At 28.8% G+C, this 22,590-nt stretch overlaps 1 protein-coding gene across 5 annotated transcripts in view; it reads left to right on the top strand.

Moving 5' to 3' along the window:
• The first annotated feature begins 1,971 nt into the window (after positions 1-1,971).
• The window catches only part of LOC112694082 (potassium voltage-gated channel subfamily KQT member 1-like), a 300,584-nt gene continuing 279,965 nt past the window's right edge, over positions 1,972-22,590 (top strand). For 4 of the 5 annotated variants that reach the window (XM_025569442.1, XM_025569441.1, XM_025569443.1 and 1 more), the window contains exon 1: positions 1,972-2,372. The gene's annotated coding sequence lies outside the window, so the exon portion shown is untranslated. Of the gene's footprint in view, positions 2,373-2,588; positions 2,608-22,590 lie in introns of those variants that run through there. The other variant, XM_025569439.1, reaches the window with a different exon arrangement.

Below are 22,590 nucleotides of genomic sequence, written 5' to 3'. Positions count from 1 at the left end.
AGCAAACACGTTTAACGAAATCTCAACTTCATGGACTGTCAAAAGTCAGCAAAGGAATAATAGTTGACTAAAAAACACCGAATACCACAATTGTTCGACTGTTTATTTTAGTAGACGTAAACGATTTTATGAGAACGCAGTGTAGCTTACAAAGAATTGTGTAAGAGAAAAGTTCTAAATTCTGTCTAAATATAAATTCTTTAGTAACTGTACTATTAATTTTAAAAAATAATTCAAAAATCTACATAAAAGCTAATAAGTTTAATGAATTCTTCTAACTAATAATGCAACATGATATTTTAAAACTGACTAAATGGGTATTATTTTTATAGTAATTTTTAATTTTTAAATATTTGTTTACACAATTTAAAAACAACACCTACAGTATTTTAAGATTATAAATGGTAAACAACTAGATATGCTCCAACGTCTATTTATATGTATTTATATAGGTGCGCATTCAATCTAAAATTTGAGAATGCTAAAATTATTTACTCCAAGTAATCCATGGTAAGCTTCATCCCACATCTACCTAACTACGGTTATCTAGCATAAACATTTTTGATTTCTTATTGAAATAAAATTAATAATTACAACATTAAAGAAATCTTAAAGAAAGATATTTGACTTTTAATAAATAGCCTTTTATTAATAAATTAATACAAAATAAAATTAAAAATTAATAAATGGTTAATACTCGTAAATTAATATATAAATAAGTAAACAAATAGTGTATTTATAGAAATAAATAAATAAAAGCTTATCCTGGAATATTATTGTATTTTTAACTAAGAGTTGAATTGCGATTATATTTTTTAATATTTAGTTGCAAAATTATTAACTTTGTATGTACTTGATGATGCATTTTTAAATTCGAAACCGATTGCACTTTACAAATATAATAATACTTCAGGCTAAGTTGTTATTTATTTCTATATATAAATTTGTTTATTTATATATTAATCTTTTATTATTTAATTTATTATCATTAATAATTATAACCTTTAATCGAAAAAATGAAACAATTTGACAATTTTTTTTTTTTATATTAAATACAGTATTCATTGTATTAATTAAATTCAAGTACAATAAAATTCTTTTAAATCATTAAACTTCTTATATCTGTTCAGGGCCGTATATCAGGTATGTCGATATTTACGAGTAGGTCGATGCGGTGGTGTGAGCACTACTTCGAAGTCTTATATTTTTTTTTTCTTTTACTTACCCTGCAAATTTCTAGTCCATTATTATAATGTACTGCATAATATTCATAAGTCACGAAACGTATTAGATAAAAATGAATAGAATTAGAATTAAACCGTTGAAGAGAGTGACTAAGGACCAAACCACGATAAGAACTGATGTTCATAATTTCGGGAAATTTGATTTTATTACGATACAATAACAATATTACGGTTAAGTATTTTATTTAAATGGGCTTGAAATCGAATCTTTGATACATGTTTTTTCGTCGAGAGGAGGTTCCATTGCGGCGCGTAGCCAAAAAGTAGAGAACATAATGATACGGTTAACGCAATATGTCAGTTGAAAATGAACGTGAAAAACAAACAGGTTCGCGGGCTCAGTATGTGTGCCAAAATGTATTCCGTGAGAAAATCGAGAGCCGACCTCGGGAGTGTGTTATTACAGATAGGTATTGTTTGCATGGGCATGGGACATGTGACAGGGCCGGTGCGTGAGAACAGCTCCGTCGGTCTGGTCGCCCGATTCGCCGGCATGTGACATCGGTTAAAGGAGGACATCGCGTAGCGACGGTCGTCGGTATCCCGTGTACGCATCGCGTTCCCGGACGACAAGGACGTCGTCGTCGATGCGTTTCTGGTGGACGAGGGCGGCGCGGGTGCGAGGCGATCGGGTGGCGAATGAAAACGCGTATTATCCGCGGCGCGGCGTCGGCGTCGGCGTCGGCGTCGGCGGCGGCGGCGGCGGTCGCTTTGGCGGGATCCGCGCGCCGCAACGTTAGCGTCGGTCCGTGGTCGGCGGCGGTGCTGTGCGGTGTCGTCGTCGTCGTTGCTCGTTCAAACGCGTGCGTGAGTGCGTACACAACGTGAAACAAGTCTTTTTTAATTTTTTTTTTTTCAATTTTTCTCCTCTCCCTCCCCCTCTCCCGTATTATCCTCGCGATTACCTCTAAGTCGGTCTACCACGTACGCGCGCGCGAGTGCGCGCGCAAACGTATACGTGTTATGTGCATGTGCGCACGTGTGCACCGGTCGAACCTTATTCGCCGTACACGTGCACGTCACTTACCATACAGCGATTGACTCTCCGCTAGAAGTCCCGTCATCGTCGTCGTCGTCCTTGTCGTCGCTTTCGTTCACCCGCAGTGGCCGTCGAACAGGCGCGCACAGGTAACGTACACTATACACTCTGCGGACGCGTGGTATTACGAACGGTACACCGTTCCACGAGTTGTGCCCGAGGAAGGGACGAGACGGTACCCTTGGTGCGCCACTCCGTGTTCTTTTCCCCTTTCCAGTCGCCGTATGTTCGGATTGAATGGATTTAACGGTCCGTTTCGATTATCACGATTTGTGGCAAACGTTGATCAACTCTCTCGTCCACACGGCTGCGTACGCGGTACAGGTAGTACCCGAAATCGTAGTTTTTAAATCTGTCTATGAACGCATCTATATAATTGCTTTGGTGTACACCATTGTATGAACTCGACTGAGGGGGAGGGGGCGAGAAAGCAGGAAAGGATTCTAAAATGTCACGTGTACGTATACATGTAAATAAATCCTAACCACCCCGTCTGAAGTGATTACTAATTTGCTAAGCGTTGATTGCACAACGATTCCAATTCCTCGTATACCTATGCTACGCACCGCCACAAACGTTTAATGTTATGAAAACAAATCGGGGTCTTATATTTCCTATGTTGGCATTCGTTGAGATTGACTCGTCAATTTTGTCGACTCCTCGCAAATGTTACCTAACGCTTACTCGGCGGTCGTATTTTGGTAATCACTAGATGTGTCATTACAAACACTTACGTGTAAAACAGCATATTTTTATATGAATTCATCTGGGTGCGAAAGGAGGGCGTGAGAAAGGACTGGAGGAGCAGAGGATTCTAATAGGATGTCTCATTTTTTTCCGATTTATCATTGAGTCACAATTTTATTGAATTTATTTATACCTGACAATGAATTTTTAATTCGAACTCGGTCATACTTTACAAATATATTAATACTCCAAGCTAAGCGTTTATTAATTTTTTATTTCTATATACAAACTATTAGTTTATTTATTAATACGTTATTATTTTTGTGACATATGTAGAGTTTTCGATTATTAATTTTTAAACGTTGTATATACACCCGGTGCCGGATTTAGAGGCAGGGGGAAAACGGGGATTCTTGTCCCCGGGTGCCGTATACTCAGGGGTGCCTTAATATCTAAGACTTTTGGCCGTATATAAATTAAAATTGTAAACGTTTATTTCATACATTTACGTCCTTAACGACTACACCGTTGTTATCAATTTCTTTTGAACTTATAATTATTTTCAATGAGATTTCAATGAAATATCAAATTTTAACATCTGGTTGATAGTAATAATATCAACAGAATATTTGTATAGTTATATATTTTAGACTTGGAAAACTTGGTTTATATACATATAATATATAATACGTTATTATATAGATATTATACCTCAGTGATATTTGAAAATAGTTGGTTACGAAGTCATATAGTTTATATTGCAGCACATACATTTAAGTACCTATACAAAATTATCTTTTTTCTTTTTTTTAATAATTATAAATTTTGGTAAATAATTTGTGAATTTAAGGGAGGGGCGACACAGGGCGCAAAAATTGTAATTCCTCGGACGATAAATACTCTAGATCCAGCACTGTATACACCAGTGGTGCTCAACCTGCGGCCCGCGGGCCACATGTGGCCCCCAAAGATATTCTATGTGGTCCGTTACGAATTTTCTAAAATAAAAATTTTTTTTTAAAAATGTAAGAACATTTTTTGATTCATAATGTCGTTTGATATTAAATTCTTTAAAAAACTGAAACATTTACACGACACACAAGACAAACGGCTTTCCATTAATTTCAATGAAAAAGTAATTTATAGACCAATGAAAATTCGGCAATCATCAATATATTTGCGTTTTTTTCTGTCGACATTTTCATATGTAAACTTCACAATTAAATATCGATATCATCCGTGTACTTAAAATAACGTACTAATCAAACTAATGTGTACCTTAATTCATAATCTTTTCAATAGACAATAAAAGATAAGAAAACAAGTCCAATATATAAGATTATTTTTGTACTTTTATACTTAGTGGCCCGCTTGAAGATAATTGTTTACCAAAGTGGCCCGCTAAAGGAAAAAGGTTGAACGTCACTGGTATACACCGAAGTAACGTTCCGATTCTATGTGTAATTCTGCATGTATAGACGTATCGAGTATTGTCTTGTTTCTATAATGTTTTTTAATGCCGTTTTCGGTCCAACACGTGGAATTTTATTATACATCCGGTATAATTTCAAAACTATTTATATATTACAATATTATACTACACTTTACATACTTAATATAATCTAAGCTACAGATTCAAAGTGTAATTCAGGTTAGGGTGTATTGCCCGTCCCGTTGAAAGGGCATTGGGTCTATTGCTAACCTAACAATTACACCGTACATCAGTGGTCTTCAACCTTTTTATGCAACGAGCCACATATTATTATTTTTAAACCTTGCGGGCCGCAATCGTAGTAAAAACATGTATTTTATATAAAATTCAGTTTTATTCTTACATTTATTAAAATTAGATAGGTACATTTAAAATTACAAATCATTAATATTATTAAAACATAAATAGATAAACTTTTTTTTTTTTAATTACAATTTTTTTTATTTTATTTTTAATGTGAAAACATTTAAAATGTAATCGCGGGCCGCATGTTATAACAGGGTGGGCCACGAGTTGAAGATCCCTGCCGTACATCATGGAAGCCGTCGGGTATTACACGTTGGTCGTGTGACCTCGTCCGTGGTTGCGGAGGAGTGCGTTATACTTTTAAGTGATTCCTATATATTACCGTCGTATATGTATTATATAGGTTAATATACACAAATGTTAAATTATTTTTATTGATGATATGCAAGCTCGTCCGCATGGCGAGGCGTGTTACGGTTGTATACGAAAATATATACTTTATTGAAGAGATACCACATTGTACATATAAATATATTTATATTATTAATAGTTCAAGCGAAATAATTGACATCGGTGCGTATAATAATGCAATGTTATGCTTGAAATGTTGTTTTAAATCAATTCACAGGCGATATAAAATAACTTACCGAGAAAATAGTTGTTTTTTTTTTTAAACATATTCGATGTATAAGTATTGGTCGTATTGGTATATCAATAGATCCTTAGCAATTAAATGAAGAATAATTATAGAAAAAAAAATATAATTTAAAGTATTTATAGAAATTTTCTGTTATTATGGTTATGAATTGAGATTGAGATTAATAATAAAAATCAAATTTGTTATAACCATAAATTGAAAATTATTTGTCTTATTTCAAACAGACGCACCGAGAACTTTTAATTTAAATTTAATATATTTATTGTATTCAAAATTTGCAATATAAATTAACTTTCTAGTTTTATCATTATTTTACTAGAATTGAATTATGTAGTGTTTGTGGTATTTCTTTTTCTTAATGTGTTGATTCGTTTCGAATGTTGTCGACCATCATTGATGTACGAGTTTTATTAGTAACACTTCGGGATAATTCTAAAGAAAATTTGTCAAACCATTTTCTGAAGGGTGTTAACCCTTTGCGCTAAAATAAAAAAGGTATGTTATCTCCAACAGCCCATTTGCACCAAATTTACCTGCGTAAACATTTAACATTAACATTAAACATTAACATTAAACATTAACGACTTTGTTTAATTCATATTTTTTAAAGACGTCCTGTCTATAACGTACAATAAAATTGTTTTCATAATTATAAGAACAAAAAATGAATGTGTTATAAAAATAGTTGCATTTAATTACAATAAAGATTATGATGATTTATTAAAAAAATCTTTATTTTTATTTTATTAAGATTTATTTATGATTATTTTGAAAAAAATCTTTCTACTGACTATGATTTAAATAAAATTCTATAGTTGATTATATGAGAAAAAATATATATTATTTCATTATTATTATACGAATTTTGAGCAAAGAAGCTGTTCCGACATTCTAAGCGAGATAGTCGAATTGCAATTATTACCTACAAATGAATAGTCGAAATGCCCTTGGATTGAAAAAAAAGTAATAGTCAAACTGCACTCGTTAAAAAAAAAAGAGTTAAAAACCTTTTAAAAATATTACGAATCTTACTGTTGAAGAACGCTACGGCGTATTTATTTAATAGCATTATATAATAGTACATTATATAATATAACAGATAATATTATTGTCACCAAAAATCGACAAAAGAATCCAACCTAACTGGATAATTAATAGTTATCAATACAAATATAAGATTAATATTTATATTGTATACTGTGTATTATGTAGACCCATGTAAACTACAATTAGTACACACTTTTATGTCGCTGTATAAATATGAACTATTTAAAAATTACTAAAAGTGAATGAGGCCGTGACTTAATCGTGTATCAAAATTATACGTTTTACAAAAAAAAACATGTAAATGATGGAGTTAAATGGCGTTGTACCCATCGTGGTTGTATTTCAAAACTATATCTAGATGAATGTTCTAAAGTAATTTTTCGGTGTAAGTTGATACACAACCAGGAAGAACCATTTAATCTACCTCGGAAAAATATTTCAAATTCAACAAAAAGAAAAGCAGCTGGCCAAGGTATTTATAAACCATTAAAAAATATTAGGGAAGAAATCGTTAACGCTCCTACAGAGTTAAGACAATTATTAAACAGTAACGACATAAATCGAATACGAAAAAATATATATCAGGAACACCGGAAAAACTATCCGATTTTAACAAAATCTCTTAATGATACACATGACACTATTAACAAATTAGAAATTAAAACAAATATTGATGAAGAATTTTTACTAGATAACAATTTTGCATATAACATTATAATATTTTCAACTAAAAAAAATTTAAAATATATATGTGAAAAAAACGATTATTTTTGTGGATGGCACGTTTTCACATTGCCCAAAATTTTTTTATCAAATGTTTACACTGCATACAGTTTACAATAATTATTATGTACCATTAATATTTGCTTTGCTTTCAAATAAAACTATAGAAACGTATAAAATATGTTTAAAATAATTACTGAAAATTGCAATGAATTTGGTTTAATATTTATGCCAAATTTATTTTTAGCAGATTTTGAACAAGCAATCCATTATACGATCAATGAAATGTTTCCTTTATGTAAAATAATAGGTTTTAGATTCCATTTATCTTAATCATGGCATCGTAAAATACAAAATTTAGGACTTTCAACTGATTACAAATCTGAATCAGAAATTGGAAAACGGTTTCGTAATATATTTGGATTAAGTTTTTTAAATGTAGTTGAAGTTGGCGAATCTTATACAGATGATTTTATGTCAACTATCCCAAAGATTCACGCTGTTAAAGAATTTAGTGACTATTTAGTTGATAATTATATTTCTGACGAAGGACTTTTTTCCGCCTCATATTTGGGCTTCAAATACGATTTCTAGTCAAAGAACTACTAATGCATGTGAGTCTTTCCACGCGAAGTTCAATAAATCATTTTCATCAGCACATCCAAATATATTTGTATTTATTGATGTTTTAACACAATTAAAAATCGACATCTATATTTTAATGCAGAACACTGGCACAAGACCATCAACAACATGGTACCAGAAAAAAATAAATAATATACAAAAATATATCAACTTATATACTCAGAAGCATATTACCAAGGTAGAATTTTTGAATACAGTTAGTCATTACTACAAAAAGTGATCGAAATGACAAAAAAAGAATTATAATAATGACGATAGCTAAATTTAACGGTTAAAAAAAAAAATGTATAATAATAATGATATGTATAATATAATATAATGTATAATATAACAATTATAATGTAAATATATATAATTAACATAATGTAATGTATAAAACAATAATTTTTAACTACGCCAATGATAACTGATTACTTAATAATACTAAATGTAACTAAAGAAAATAAATCTAACCCCTTCAAATGCATGATAATTTTATTGAAATACTTTTTTGAGCCCAAGTGCAGTTCGACCACTACCTGCTTTTTATCCGAGTGCAGTTCGACCAATATCTTTTTTAAACCCAAGTGCAATTCGACCATACCCGTTCTAAGATTGGCTAACCATGATGTTCTACAATTTCCAACTGATGTATTATCATCATATCTGCACTTGTTTCACATAAAATGTCCTAAGTATCGGAATTTACTGCATTTAACTGTTCTAATGAATTATTTTTCCTTTACCATTCTAGTTATTAAATGATTTGTAATTACTTCTTTAACAAATTCAATTATTTTCCAATATCGTATCACTGTTTCAACACAACAAATCGAATTTTTGTGTTGGTATAATAGCAGATGCCATTTATGAGTTGCTTACCTTTGTGTATTACGTTATTATTGTCGTCACGAAACAATTTAAATGCATACGATTTCCATTAGAGACGTCCGCGTGTCTATTTTCACCACAGATTTTTGCGTCTTCGTTATAGTGCGCAAATCCATTTCGATTATAACCGTATTATGTTTTACAAGTAGTGAAATGCAAAATGCCTAGGGCTAGGTGTCTATTCCGAAATAAGCGGAAAACAGCAGATATTTAATGGTTTGTTTTCGAGTACCGGCTATATTCATGTATACATTAGTATCATCTGGGTATATTCATTTTATGGTTTAAGATAAGTTATTTGTTGAGGATATGAATTGGCTATTTACGTCGTAAGTAGTGAATAATAGTAATAATAATAATAGTATTCGAATCGTGTGGCAACTAAGTATGTGTATAATATTCATTCACTGTGGCTGTTTTGTACAACATGCTTTTGTCTGATGTCTTTCAGTTCCGATGCAATTTGAGTGTGATTTGGATTAATTATTTATTTTACCGGGTGTTATGGTCATTCCTTACTGTAATCGGTTCCGAGGTTTCATTAAAAATTTGATCTAAATATTTGGTGAGATATTTACATGTAAATTAACCACTGTATATGTAATATTACAATGTATAACCTTACAGTTATGAATCAGTGTTATATTAAAATTTAATTGATATCTATACATCTATCATATCAATTTTTAAAATAAATAACAATATAAATCTTATAAGTATTTAACATATACATTTTTCATTAAAAATAGGTGGCGTCATTTAAAATAATATACTTCTAAAGATTGCAACGAGTAAAATATTATCACATTATTATTAACATAGTTTTGATATAGTTAAAATTAGTGGCTTATTTCATAATATACAAGTCAAACTAAGTTTTCCTTAGCTGTAAAAGTATAAACCATGATCACTAGTGAAAAACATTTTTTAGATTCTTCGTTATTGTTCAATTAATAAATGAAAGAAAAATGTAAACTTATCCCCTACACGTATAATAGTTTTATATGCATTTATAATATATTGAAAATACTTTTAATACTTTTATCTTTTCACATTCTAATATTAAATATATCTTCATTTTAATCGTAAGAGTATTATTGTTCACTCAATATCCTCAATAATATCGAAACAGCACACACCGTTCAAAAAATAATTAAAAATTATCCATAATTGAATTAACATTAGAAATATATAAATATGATTAATATATATTGCAATAAACAATTATAAAAACATAGAATGCTTTGAAAATATAATTATGTATTTATGAAAATTCACCAAAAAACAATTGAATTAAGTGAAAATAGATTGTCATGAACAGTGTCGTAGCCAGAAAAATATTTGTAGGGGTAGGGGAGTTTAAAATTTCAATTTTCTTTTACATAAGTACCAACTTTTAATTTTAATAAGTTGTTTAAACTAAGTTAAAATAAAAATTATATGTATTACTATTTAGTTAATTAAATCTGTGAAAATTGTTTATTGATAACATGATATAACTACCAATGTCTTTAAATTATTGTATATTTTACAAAATAAGAGAGACATTTCGTGGAGGGGGATGGTCATAACCCGTTAACTATCCTTGTGTTTATGCCACTAGTCTTAAACATCGTTAATTTATTTTTGTAAAGGACAACAATTTTTTAAATGTTTTTGATTCAAATTGAGAGTTAAGTTAAACAATTGTTTTTACAAAAAATGCAATTTTATGAAATATTATATAAAAAACATTGCAATTATAAGCTAGATGCATGTAATATTTTGTTGTCTATTTAGTGCTTTTTTTTTATATTTTATATTAATTAATAATAATGAATTATTTTCATTTTTATTCATTATATTGGATGTATGTCTATTTGGTTTTTGTTGAATAAATTAATAAATCTGTACATTGTTGAACAAACATACATTTTTATTGAAAGAATTTGATTTTTAAAGCAAACCATTTTTACTAAATACAATGTATTCATATGTATGGGATTATTTAAAACAAAAGTATAAATATATTTTTTAAAATTTAAGTACCTCAATTTAGTCTTTTTCCTGTTATTTATTTAATGTTCATTTAATATACATTAAGTATACAAGTATAAACAAATTTATTTTTAGAACTCTATTGATCTTCGTCTGCATATGTCAACCACTCGTAACAAATGTGTTAAGTGGTGCAACTAATGTAAAACGTAAATGTGTTAAGTGAAACTTTACAAATTACAAAAATAAAAACATTAAAATGATAAGATACTACTAAGATACTAGTATGTCATTTTATAAATTACTAGTACTCTTATTGTTCAAAAATATTATGACCAAGATCGTTGTGTAAATGCAGTACAAAATGTAAATAAATAACTTACTTTGAATAAAAAATAATTTATCGCACATTTTTGTCGTCACTATAGTAATTTAAATCGTCACAACATATAGATCCTTGAGATGAGTTAGATTGTTTTTAATCTTGTGATATTTTATCATATTATGTATCTATTATGTATCATTCTATATCAACAAAATATAACTAAAGAGTATTGGCTAGCTGGTTTTTAATATGATAATATTTTTAAGTTGGGGTTGCTGCAAAATGAATTGTTGTCATAAAAATGGCAATTATTTTTTTTAAATTAAACTTTAAACAATTAAAAATATTTTATTTCTGAAAATTAAATGCAGACTTATTCATATTTAAGTGTATAATTATTGTATTATGAAATATAATTTTGTAGATCATCATTTACATCGTTAAAAAAAATATAGAATTTGGCAAAATGAATACTTTTTTACTTTTTTCCGCTTTTGTTACATTCATATTATAGTAAGGTAGTTAAAATTATATTTTTTTTTTTAAAAAAAAAAAAAAAAGAGTACCTACTTAATTTTCTATTTTCAGGTTTAAAATTTAAGTGCATTAGTATAAAATATTTTTATTACTCGAAAAACTTGAGTTTTAATTATGGAAGATAAGATGATCATTATATTTGTCTAAAGCACATATAGTATCATACTGAGCTTTATTCAGAACGGTTTTTAAAAAGTGATGATTCATCGTAGTTTCGACGCACAATACTACAAGTTATTCATCCTATACTTAGTGATTTACATACAATTTGATTTATGTTTAACAACATTTAATGGTATTATTATATTATTTAAAATAAAATCTAATAATATTCGATCAAGAAGAAGACCTGAAAATTGATGGGAGGACCGAGTTAAGGAAGACCTCAGAATGTTAGGAGTGCTGAATGAAGAAAAATTGGCAGCACCTAGAGAAGCTTGGAAGGAGATAGTTAAAGTGGTAATGGATTTAATGGTCTACAATAAGTCATTATAAAAAATTAAAATATTTAAAATGTGAAAAATTAAAGATATTATCTTTAGCATACAATTAATATATCCAAAGTATAATAAATAAATAGCTATTTATCGAATAACTGGAATAAGTTCATTTAAAACATATATACACCGAAAGATATCGAACTGATCCAATAAGATTTAAAAAAAAATAATTCACTTCTATCTAGTTATCAATGAAATGAGGGTAAGAACTCACTGTAATAAGGGTTAACTTTTATAACTCTTTGCAAAAAAATATTGATCGTTTTTATCCCAATGCATTCAATATTTAACGGTGTACGAATACATTTAAATTTAAGTTAACCATTTAATAAATTTAAATAAAAAAATTTAAATTATTACCTAGATATAATAACATTACAATTATTTATACACTAGTGACTTATCAAAAGTAAAATGTGCATATTATAAAAAAAACTTTTTTATTTTTTTTTTAAATGTTCATAAAAAATCGTTAGCATATAATATAATATAATAATATACGAGTAATTTCTTATAAATAATTCGACAATTATGTTTTAGTAATTACAAATATGTAATTTAGTATGATGTGTGTGTGTGTGTGTGTGTTTGTATTTATTTGAGACACTAATTACAGTATAATAGTTGCATGTTTTTTTAATCATAATATATTAATGGTAATTAATTAAAAATACCTACTGTATAAATGTAACGTCAAGTTCACAAATTCTGTGGGTGATTTTTGCAAAAAATGTTAACATTTTTAAACGGCATAATTAATTTTCATATTATATTTATTTTTGTTTTGTTTTGGCACTTCATTCATTAGTTTCTTTCGTCTTTATTTTCGAGGGTGAGTTCTGATTTGATATGGAAATTTTCCCATAAGTTTTGCATTACACAACGAATTATATTTAAAATTGCTGTATTTAATGAAAAAACTCATCAGCGTCTCACCGTCGACGGAAATTACATTTCCTTATTCCCGTGAACCAAAAAATTGTGTTAATAGATTGTATCGTATAGTGTGAAAAATCTTTTATGCACAATAACGAAAAGTCTTTAGATATTGGTTGTGCATTAAAATATTTGCCAATAATTATGTTCGAGTATGTTTGTCGAGATGGAGGAAATATAGTAAACATTATTGTATTGATTTATAAGTGTTATTTTGTATTTCAATACAGAATGAGTACATTTATCAAAATATATATTCACATTTTAGTTTTGTAACTAGGACTTCGTTTTGAAATAGTCTAGGTAAAGCTGGCGATTTAATTACAGAAATGTTTTTTTCGTATAATTTGTAAAAATTTAACTGACGAGAAACGTGTTACAATCACCTGGGCTCATCTAGATAAATTTCTTACATTGTTTTGAAACCGACATTCAACTATAAATAATTGACTATTTTGGATTTAATTTGTGTTGAATTAAAAATTAAAAATTAAAATTACTTAAAATTAATTAAAATTAAAAATTAAAAAAAAGTACTTCGAAAACATTAAACGCTCGCGATATCGACGAGAGCGTAATATAATAAGAAAAAATCAGATTTTAAAAACATAATTTAGGAAAACATAAATCGGTGAACAGTGAGATATCGACTATTATTTTTACATTTATATACATATTTTCTTTCTTGAACTATTTTTGCATATGATTTATTATCAAACACAGTTGTTAAAGTATCATATAAGATTAATGTCATAATGTAAGATTTATAAACTGATTTTTAAAACTTTTTTAGAAGGACTTCAACTTCAAGAAGTAAGCCTATGGTACGAATCAAATTAATAAACAAATGAAATTGTAATAAACGAATGCATTTGAAATTTAATGTTTTATGACTGAGCTTGGATATTATCTTACATTGCAAAACATAAGCCGGTTATCAGAGGATATGCGCTTGTAGAGAATGACAATGCTTTTGAAAACGTTTAGGATTTAATCATCGGTGCATTACGGAGGTCAGCTGGGAACAATTAAAATGTAACTCTAAATTGGAGTTTAGAATGAAAATGAAAATATTAAAATGTGGTGTTGAGGTTATTTGATTGGAAATTAAATTTATGATTCAAAGAGGATGTATTAGTGTACTTTAATTATTAATTTATATGGTTTATATATTACCTTATTCATATAACTAAAATTCTGTTTTCACCTTATACATTTTCAATATCATATAACAGATGCAATTTTAACATGATATGCAAGTTAAGTTACCCTTTATTGTCTAAATATCATATGATATTACGATTGCATTTTAAATATTTATTGTTCAGTTGACAATAATTATAAATATATATCGTCTGTTATTATATTGTATTATTATACGATTTTCTTCGGCGGTGATACCCAATTGAGCACAGTCGTTATCGGCCGAACTTTTTGACGAACCGATTGAGCACGGTAAAAAAAAATATTATGTACAACATTGTCAGATTGGAAACTAATTATCAGGCTGGCAACACACTAGCGTTATTTTACCGCGCGACATTTTTAACGCGTCGTAATTTTATTGCGCGTTTTTTTTAAAGTACATTAAAATTAATAGAGCACAATACACGAGTGTCGTGCAGTAAAATAACTGTGCGATATTTCGAAAACTGTCGCGTGCATCTTGACTTTACCGTTCGTTAAAAATACTTATCGTGAGTACTCTGAATTTAAAAATGTTGATAACCTACTTAAATACTTATTGAAAGTTGAAAATAAGTATTTAAGGAAAAAAAGTTAAATTTTTATCTTTTTTCGTGACAATTGTATAAGTGCTATTTTTTGCCAGAAAAAAAATGTAATTTTAAAATATGATTAAAATCCAATAAAAGATTTTTAATTATAAATAATTATACTCAAATGTATTTTATTTTAGAATAATAATATGGACGTACCGAGCTCTGTAAACCAACAACATAAAAAATGCAAAAAAAAAAAGTGTCTTGCGTTTTTTTATTGGAGAGTTATTTCTTTTAGGAAACCTGAGCCGTAAATATTTTAAATTATGAAATAATCGTTACAAATCTAAAATTGAATTACATAATAATTATAAAAAATCTTGAATGCACAGTAATACGGTGCACCGAATAATATTCTACGGTACAAAGCGGCAACGTCACACCCATTTTCGTGTTTAATCGTGTGGTTTTTGGGTTTTTTTTTTTTGGTTCATATTGTTTGATTGCAACCGTGCTTAATCAGGTTACGAAAAAGATCAATCGTGCTCAATCGGGTTCTAGCCTTGTTCGGAGCACCCGAGTTGGGTCCCGAGTAATAGGAGCTAATCGCAGGTAGTGTACTAATTGGGTTCCGGATTTTTATAGGTACTACACTAGTTGGGTCCTGAATTATTTTTGGTTAGGGTGACCATATTAATAAAATAAAAAACCAGGACAGCTGTTACTTCCCCTTCAAATAAAATACTTCATCCATATACATTTACACATATACACACAAATTTCGTGAGTTAAAGTCCAAATTTCTGTTATATTATAAACAATTATTTTCTTTTTACTTTACCCTTTTTTAATAAAATAACCTAAGTAATAAAATATTTTCTTTTAATTATTATTAAATTATTAAATTGGTAATTTTACAGTTCTTCGTTATCGGGGCTTGACGCTCGTTTCACGAAAACTTTTATCTGTGATTTCTAACTTAAGTTTCACATTTTCAATTTACGAGTAAAACTGTTTTGTATATTTTCATACATAGATATTTTATTTACAAACATTAATAACTTATATAATAAATAATACAGTTATAACGGGATTAAAACGAGACAATCTTCTAAAAATTGGATAAAAAGCGTCCCATTCGAAGTTTGTCGGGACAACGGGACGTGATGATAAAAAAAGGGACAATCCCATTTTAAACGGGACGCCTGGTCACCCTATTTAGGCATTAGTTTTTGAACATTTTTTAGTAAGTACTTCATTATACTAACATTTTTCTTCCCATTTTAACAGATTTAGGATTGTCTATGATCTATATAGACGACAGGTATGGTTAAAAATATTTTTTATAGTTTTTTTTTGTTTTTTCGTTTCTATTCCATTAAAATTATTACAATTGTGTTGGTAAAAATATTAAATATTTTAAAATTATTATATAAGTAATATAAAAAAAAAAATTAATGGAAAAGAAACTAAAAAACAAAAAAAAATATTATAAAAAACATTTGTAACCGTACCTGTAGTCTAAATAGATCATAGACAGTCCTAATTCTGTTAAAATGGGAAGGAAAATGTTAGTATAATGAAGTACTTACCAAAAAATATTCAGAAACTAGTGTATACCAAAAATAATTCAGGACCCAACTAGTGTAGTAATTTTAAATTCGAGATCCAATTCGGATGCAGCCGTTTTGATCTATGGTGATCGTTTACCAATGATTTGTACAATGAGTCATCTGGTATTCTTTGGTGTCATGCAGTGTCCGGATTTTGTTCCATTTACTACTTTTTTTTTGATTGTTTAGATTTGTTTATTAATTATATTTTGAATTTACTTCAAGCAAGTACGAATTTAACCTTAAAGTTTTTAGCGTAAATTATTTAAATTTTATTGCAATTTCGTTAATTTTAACATAATTTAATTTTGTTTTATAATGTTATATATTATGTTATTGATGGTTATTTCGGAGGGTTATTGTTAATTTATTATTTTCCAGAAACGTATTTAGAAATATTTGGGTAAAACCATAGTATGTTGTTATTTGTAATTTTATAGTAAATTTATTATATAATATTAGTTTAATGTCGCGCATATTTTGTTGTGTTAGGCTTGCTGTTTGTTCATTTTGTATTCATGTTTAAATGGCGAAAAATATGTCGTCGATGACTAGCGTATTATCTAAATAAGTCAATGGGTTTGGAGAAAATTAATTTTTGAGTGATGGGTCAGTTATTTTCTGCAAATTATGTAGAATTTGATTATCTAAAAATAGTAAATACGAAGTACGTAATAAAAACTGATAAAGATAAAAAATAAAAAAAATAAAACGTACAAACAAAAAAATCGAAAAACACTGTCGCAGCATGATCACCAAGATGCTACTATCTCAAAAGTACAGCAACAACTTACGTTGCATTAAAAAAAAAGTCTGTGTTTTTCAAAGATCTTCGTAAAGCATAGTGATCTGTGAATATTCCATTGAACAAAGTTGAAGACTTCGATTTTTTTCGGGAAAAATATACTGACTGGGATATTCCTAACGAACGCACATTTACGAGTTACGTGAATGATATTTATGTAGCAACTATTAACACAATCTTATATAACATAACGAATTTCGATGGATGAAATTACCAATTATCAAGGTAGATATATTGCTAATATTATTTTTGAAACATTAGAAATAGACAAACTGGGACAAATTTATATTTTAAACCCAGAGATTCTCGATGATTATTGATATGGCTACAAAGAAAAATTAGAAACGTAAGGACTTTCTTTTGCAACAATTATTGAAACTATTAGAAAGTTTTGTGACATATGAAGTTAAATGTTATGAATAATACGTAAGTTTATGAATGACAAGTTCAAAAACATTCTGTACAAAAATAAGGGATTTGAAGTTATGCAAAAAACTTCTTAATTAAATAAACTAACCCTAATTAATTTCTTATTTATATTTAATATCAAACATATTATCTGGTAATAAAATTGTGATAGGAAAGTTGACAGAAGATTAATTTATTCAAGAATTGAATTATTTTAAATATTCACCTATAACTTCTATTGATGTGGATCGCAATAACTGTTTTTGTCTTCTAATCGGAGATCTTCCTAATTTCAGAATCTGAAATAATCGTTCATTGTGCAGTAAAATCATTTTTAAAGAACACACATTATAAAACACATTTTTTTTGAATGTTGATAAATTTTTTCGCAGGTTCCTGAAAGATTTTTTTCCTATTTTTGTATCCATGTATTCTACAAAACTACCATACACAAGATAGGCTAATACGATAATAATTACAGGATAAATCGAACGATGTAATATTTTGTTTAAATGAAGCGATCTAATTAATTAATAAGCTATAACCTAATATGCATAAGAGCTTATTAGCTTATACACGCATATGGTTTACGTGAATGTATAAAACGTTATTTCGACATTTTAATTTCATGTTACATAGGTATATTGTTCAAAAGTAGAAGTGACAATGACATTGATCGAACGATGTAAGACTAGTTTTGAAAAGTTTTGAAATATTATCGTGTATAATTTGACCAGCAAGAAAGTTAAGCGATTGTTATAGGGTTTCTTTGTTACCGTTAAATACAAATGTGAAGTTAAGTTTTATTTTTTACAATATCAGTAACAAGTATGATACATTTTTGATTCCCAATACATGTATTACTTTCGAATCGAATAAGTTCGGACAATGGATGGGTTTATTTTTGTTTGATAATATTTTATAAAATTTTACACATCAGTATTTTATAATTTAATCTAGGATTCATGTGCTCTTAGAACTTGTTATGCATCATAATCCATTTATTAGTATTTTTTTTCTTAGTTAAATTAATTTACAAATTAATTAAATGCAAATATTTGTATAATTTTTCAATTAAAATTATATTATATATAATTTTTATGCTCTTAGTTATATTAATAAAAACCCGGTACGATGCACGTTTCAAGGGTTTTTTTTTGTGTGTTTGTCATATGTACTTTTATAATACATAATACAAATACTCGATACAAATGATAAACGATTGAATATTGAAGAAGTAAAAATATAATATATTGTAAAGATTATAAATAAAAATAAATAACTGACTACATATTTGTAATAAACCATTGAGTTTGCTATATTTTGAATTTTTAAATCTTTACTGAAAAATAACTGAATGAGTTAAATTTTTAATATATTAATGAGCACTCGAAAAATCGGTTTTGTCTTGTGAGTTGATATACTCATAAAATCATAAAGTTTATTCAACAAATATTGAAGACATTTTGGTACAACACTGATTTATTATATTATACAAACGGTGATTAGAAACATTTTAATGTCAACCTTTTTCTGCCAAGAATTTTAATCCTAAGTAAACCTTTAATTAAATAAAGATATGTGCATTGAGATAAAAATAAGGATATTATTAATAAAGGTTTAATTAATTACTAGGGAAAATATAATAATTTACATTGTGCTATACTTACTGAAGATTAAGTAGAAATCGTTATACCTTTCCACCGTTTCCGATGGATAAGCTATCGTAATTATATTACAGCCTATTGTACCATGTTGCTGAGTATTTGTAAGCACTTAATGTAGACTTTTGAGATAATTGAAAAAATACAAGTGTGAGCAGACAGCAGTAGGTAGTTATTAGTGTTATTGCTTCGTTGTCATAAGTTTTATTGTGTAATTAGTTATTACAATTAATATCAATTCGAACGAGATTTATGTAACATTTTGATATACAGTTGGAATGTGTACTTCATTTCAAAATTGTTTTCGTTTAAGTCAAAATAAATGATACGTACAAAACATCCGTGTGCGAATAGAAGTGTTTATCTTCATTGCCTACATTCATGGTTTTCGATTCAATTGTTTTTCGCTCATATTTTAGATCACAACTCCCGTAGACAGGTATACCAATATATGTATCTGTGTCTGAACTATATTTGGTGAATGAGTGAGGTTAAGACCATATCGTTTAAAACAGGACGTATGGTGTCCTTAAACATATTTAATACACATGCACTGGAGCAGTCCAGTTAATAGTTGTTACCATTCACCAAATCGTAGATAACCGTAACCGTTTTATAGGTGTCACACAAGATGTTGTGATTAAGAAGTCTGATGGGTTCTCTGAAGTCTGCACGTGGGTTCTAAATTTACAAGTACTAGCTGACACTGTACTGACCCATAAGACTTTAAGAATCATATTTGTGTTTTTGTTAATGTTTTTAAGTTACGTCATTTATTTTAAAAGATCATTGTAACTATAAATTATTAAAATCATTATTTCAAAAAAGTATGTGTATTCAGTGATTGACTCGGAAAGGGAGAATTGAGTACTCCAACTAAATTATCAGATATTTTAGCGTACTCTCACTATTTTTTTTTAAAAAAAAAAATGGATAAAAAGGTACTTTATTTAAGTGTAGTTTTTAAAAAATTACGAAAATTTAATATTTTTATAAAAAATAAATAATTTACAAAATGTGTATCTAAGTATTAGTTTTTTAATAAAACGGTACACGGTAAATGATAATAATTAAACACCAACATCGACAATTTTTGTTGGCAAATACAATCACGTACCTATTGCCATTACATAGAATGCCTGTAGATTATTTATTTATTTTTCGTTATAATTAGAATTTTAGACTGAGTTCAGCCTCTTTAGATAAAAAAAACATACATAAGTAGTGTGGTAAAGGGGTTTTTATGATGCGAGGCGTCATGGTGAAAATTATATGGGTTGGTGGGTAGATGTATGGTTGGATTTAGATGCGTAAAAATTTTGGATGAATACATTTGTAGCAAATTTTCAAGTTCAGACATATCTCCAACATGAAACATGAATGCAGCAGAATACGCAGTAGTTGATATTAATATAACACAACAATAAGATCAACATTCTGTATTTTTAGTTAATTATAAAATAGAAAAGGAAAACATTTCTTAAAATTTGATAATCCTATGTTTGAGTTTGTAAAATATAAGTAGGTTGGTACTTCAATCTTTAATAGATTTTAGTTTTCTTCAATTTATGTTTTTGATGTATTTCAAGCATGTTATGCTTGAGAAAGAAGTATATAGATAGGAACTGAAATATTTGTTCTGCATTATGGTTTTTAGTTATTCTGGTGGATTGCCATTGTATATTATATTTATATATAAAGGTTATAGTTTTAACTTCGAAAAGGAGTATAATAATATGGAATATTCGTTGGTTTGTGGTAACACGTTTAAAGGTGTTATCAGAGAGTGAGACAGTGGCGATCCTTGACCCTTTTATAGAAGGGGTAAATTTCAAATATATATTCATATTTATATATTTTCTTAGTAAGAAAATAATAAAAAACAAAAATTTGAAGAAATAGAGGTCTTGGGCAACTATCTTGTTCACCCTCTGAGAACGCCCCTGTAGTGAACACGGTTATGTTAAGTTTTTAATTAGGTAGAGAAGTAAATATGTGTCATCAAAGTGTATATACTACTTTTTTCTATATTAAGCGCTATGCGTATTCTCTTTCTCCGTGATTGAAAAAGAAACAGAACGTAAAGAAAGAACGCTACAGATAAAAATAGTACAGATTCTATATTATTTTATGATTTTCAGAAATAATTTCTAATTTCGAATTCTAATATCCTTCTAGAAGTAGAAGATATTGTTTTATTTCCATTGTTTGGAAAGGACTGCTCATCCTTTTATAACATAACTATAATTCAATTAACTTTAATGCGAATGACATTCTCTCATTATTATTACTACAATATTACATAGTATATTTTTTCTGAACATTTAATCTTAATATAATACATCTTGGATTTTAATCTGTTTTGAAATAATTAATAACGATTAAAAATTATGAATACAATTCATGAACTGTGTTGATTAAAAAAATTGTAAGTTACAATGGTATCATTGCAAACAATTGATCGCCGATGAATTTATTGTTGCTAAATAAAATAATTTTTTAATTATAATGAGCAGTCCTTTCCATACAATGGAAATAAAACAATATTTTCTACTTCTAGAAGGATATTAGAATTCGAAATTAGAAATTATTTCTGAGAATCATACAACTTACAACTTGTAAGTAATGCGTTATACAACTTTTGAAGCACTTAGGCCCAAACTTAGATAGAAGAAGTATAGATATTTATTTTGACTTTTCGCTGATGGACTATAGTTATCAAACATGGGCTAAATTCTATATTTTGAAGTAAATGGTTATTTTGACATGGGGTATTGTTTAAAATCGACATTTCGTAATAAACCTACTGTTTTTCCAATTCGCTGCAAAGGGAATTTCGATACGAAACTGTTTTCATCACACCTAATTTGTTCATGATACGGCCGCGGTGCAACACTGCGAATTTGTTAATTATCGGGTTATTTTCATTTAATAATCGTCGATCGCGACCAAATAATAGCGACGGTGGAGCGTAAAGTTTTCCATGGTCTTAATTAACGCGACGTGCAACGTGTGCACGTAAGTCACTCGCTTGTCTTCGGCCCGGCGGACAAAGCGATGAAACTCGATTTTCGTTCCTGGCACACTGAAACGGACTTATTACAAAACTTTAGTCAAACACGTAACGTATATTATTTTATGATGACAACCGTTGCGGCAAAGTTTGCATCCCGCATCTTTTGCGGCGCGCGTCCCCGTGCATGCTAGCCCTGCGTGCAGATTAAGTCGCGCAGGGATCGGTTCAGTGCAAAAATATAGACGATAGATCTGCGGTAAACGCTTTGGGGCCGCAGTATAGGGGTGAATTGTTGGGTTCTTTTGCCGTGACTTTCCTTCATTAGACGGCTGCGGTCATATGCACACAACAGTGCGATAAAAAATGGTCCTGCGCGTGAAACAAGAGGTGGACCCAAAATGCAAACGAATTCTGTTTCAATCCGGACTCGAGGTATT

The sequence above is a fragment of the Sipha flava genome, unplaced genomic scaffold, assembly GCF_003268045.1.
Source record: "Sipha flava isolate LNK unplaced genomic scaffold, YSA_version1 122_pilon_pilon, whole genome shotgun sequence".
Classification (NCBI taxonomy): domain Eukaryota; kingdom Metazoa; phylum Arthropoda; class Insecta; order Hemiptera; family Aphididae; genus Sipha; species Sipha flava.
The sequence above is the reverse complement of the archived record's forward strand: the minus strand, read 5'-3'. Positions and strand labels throughout refer to the sequence as shown.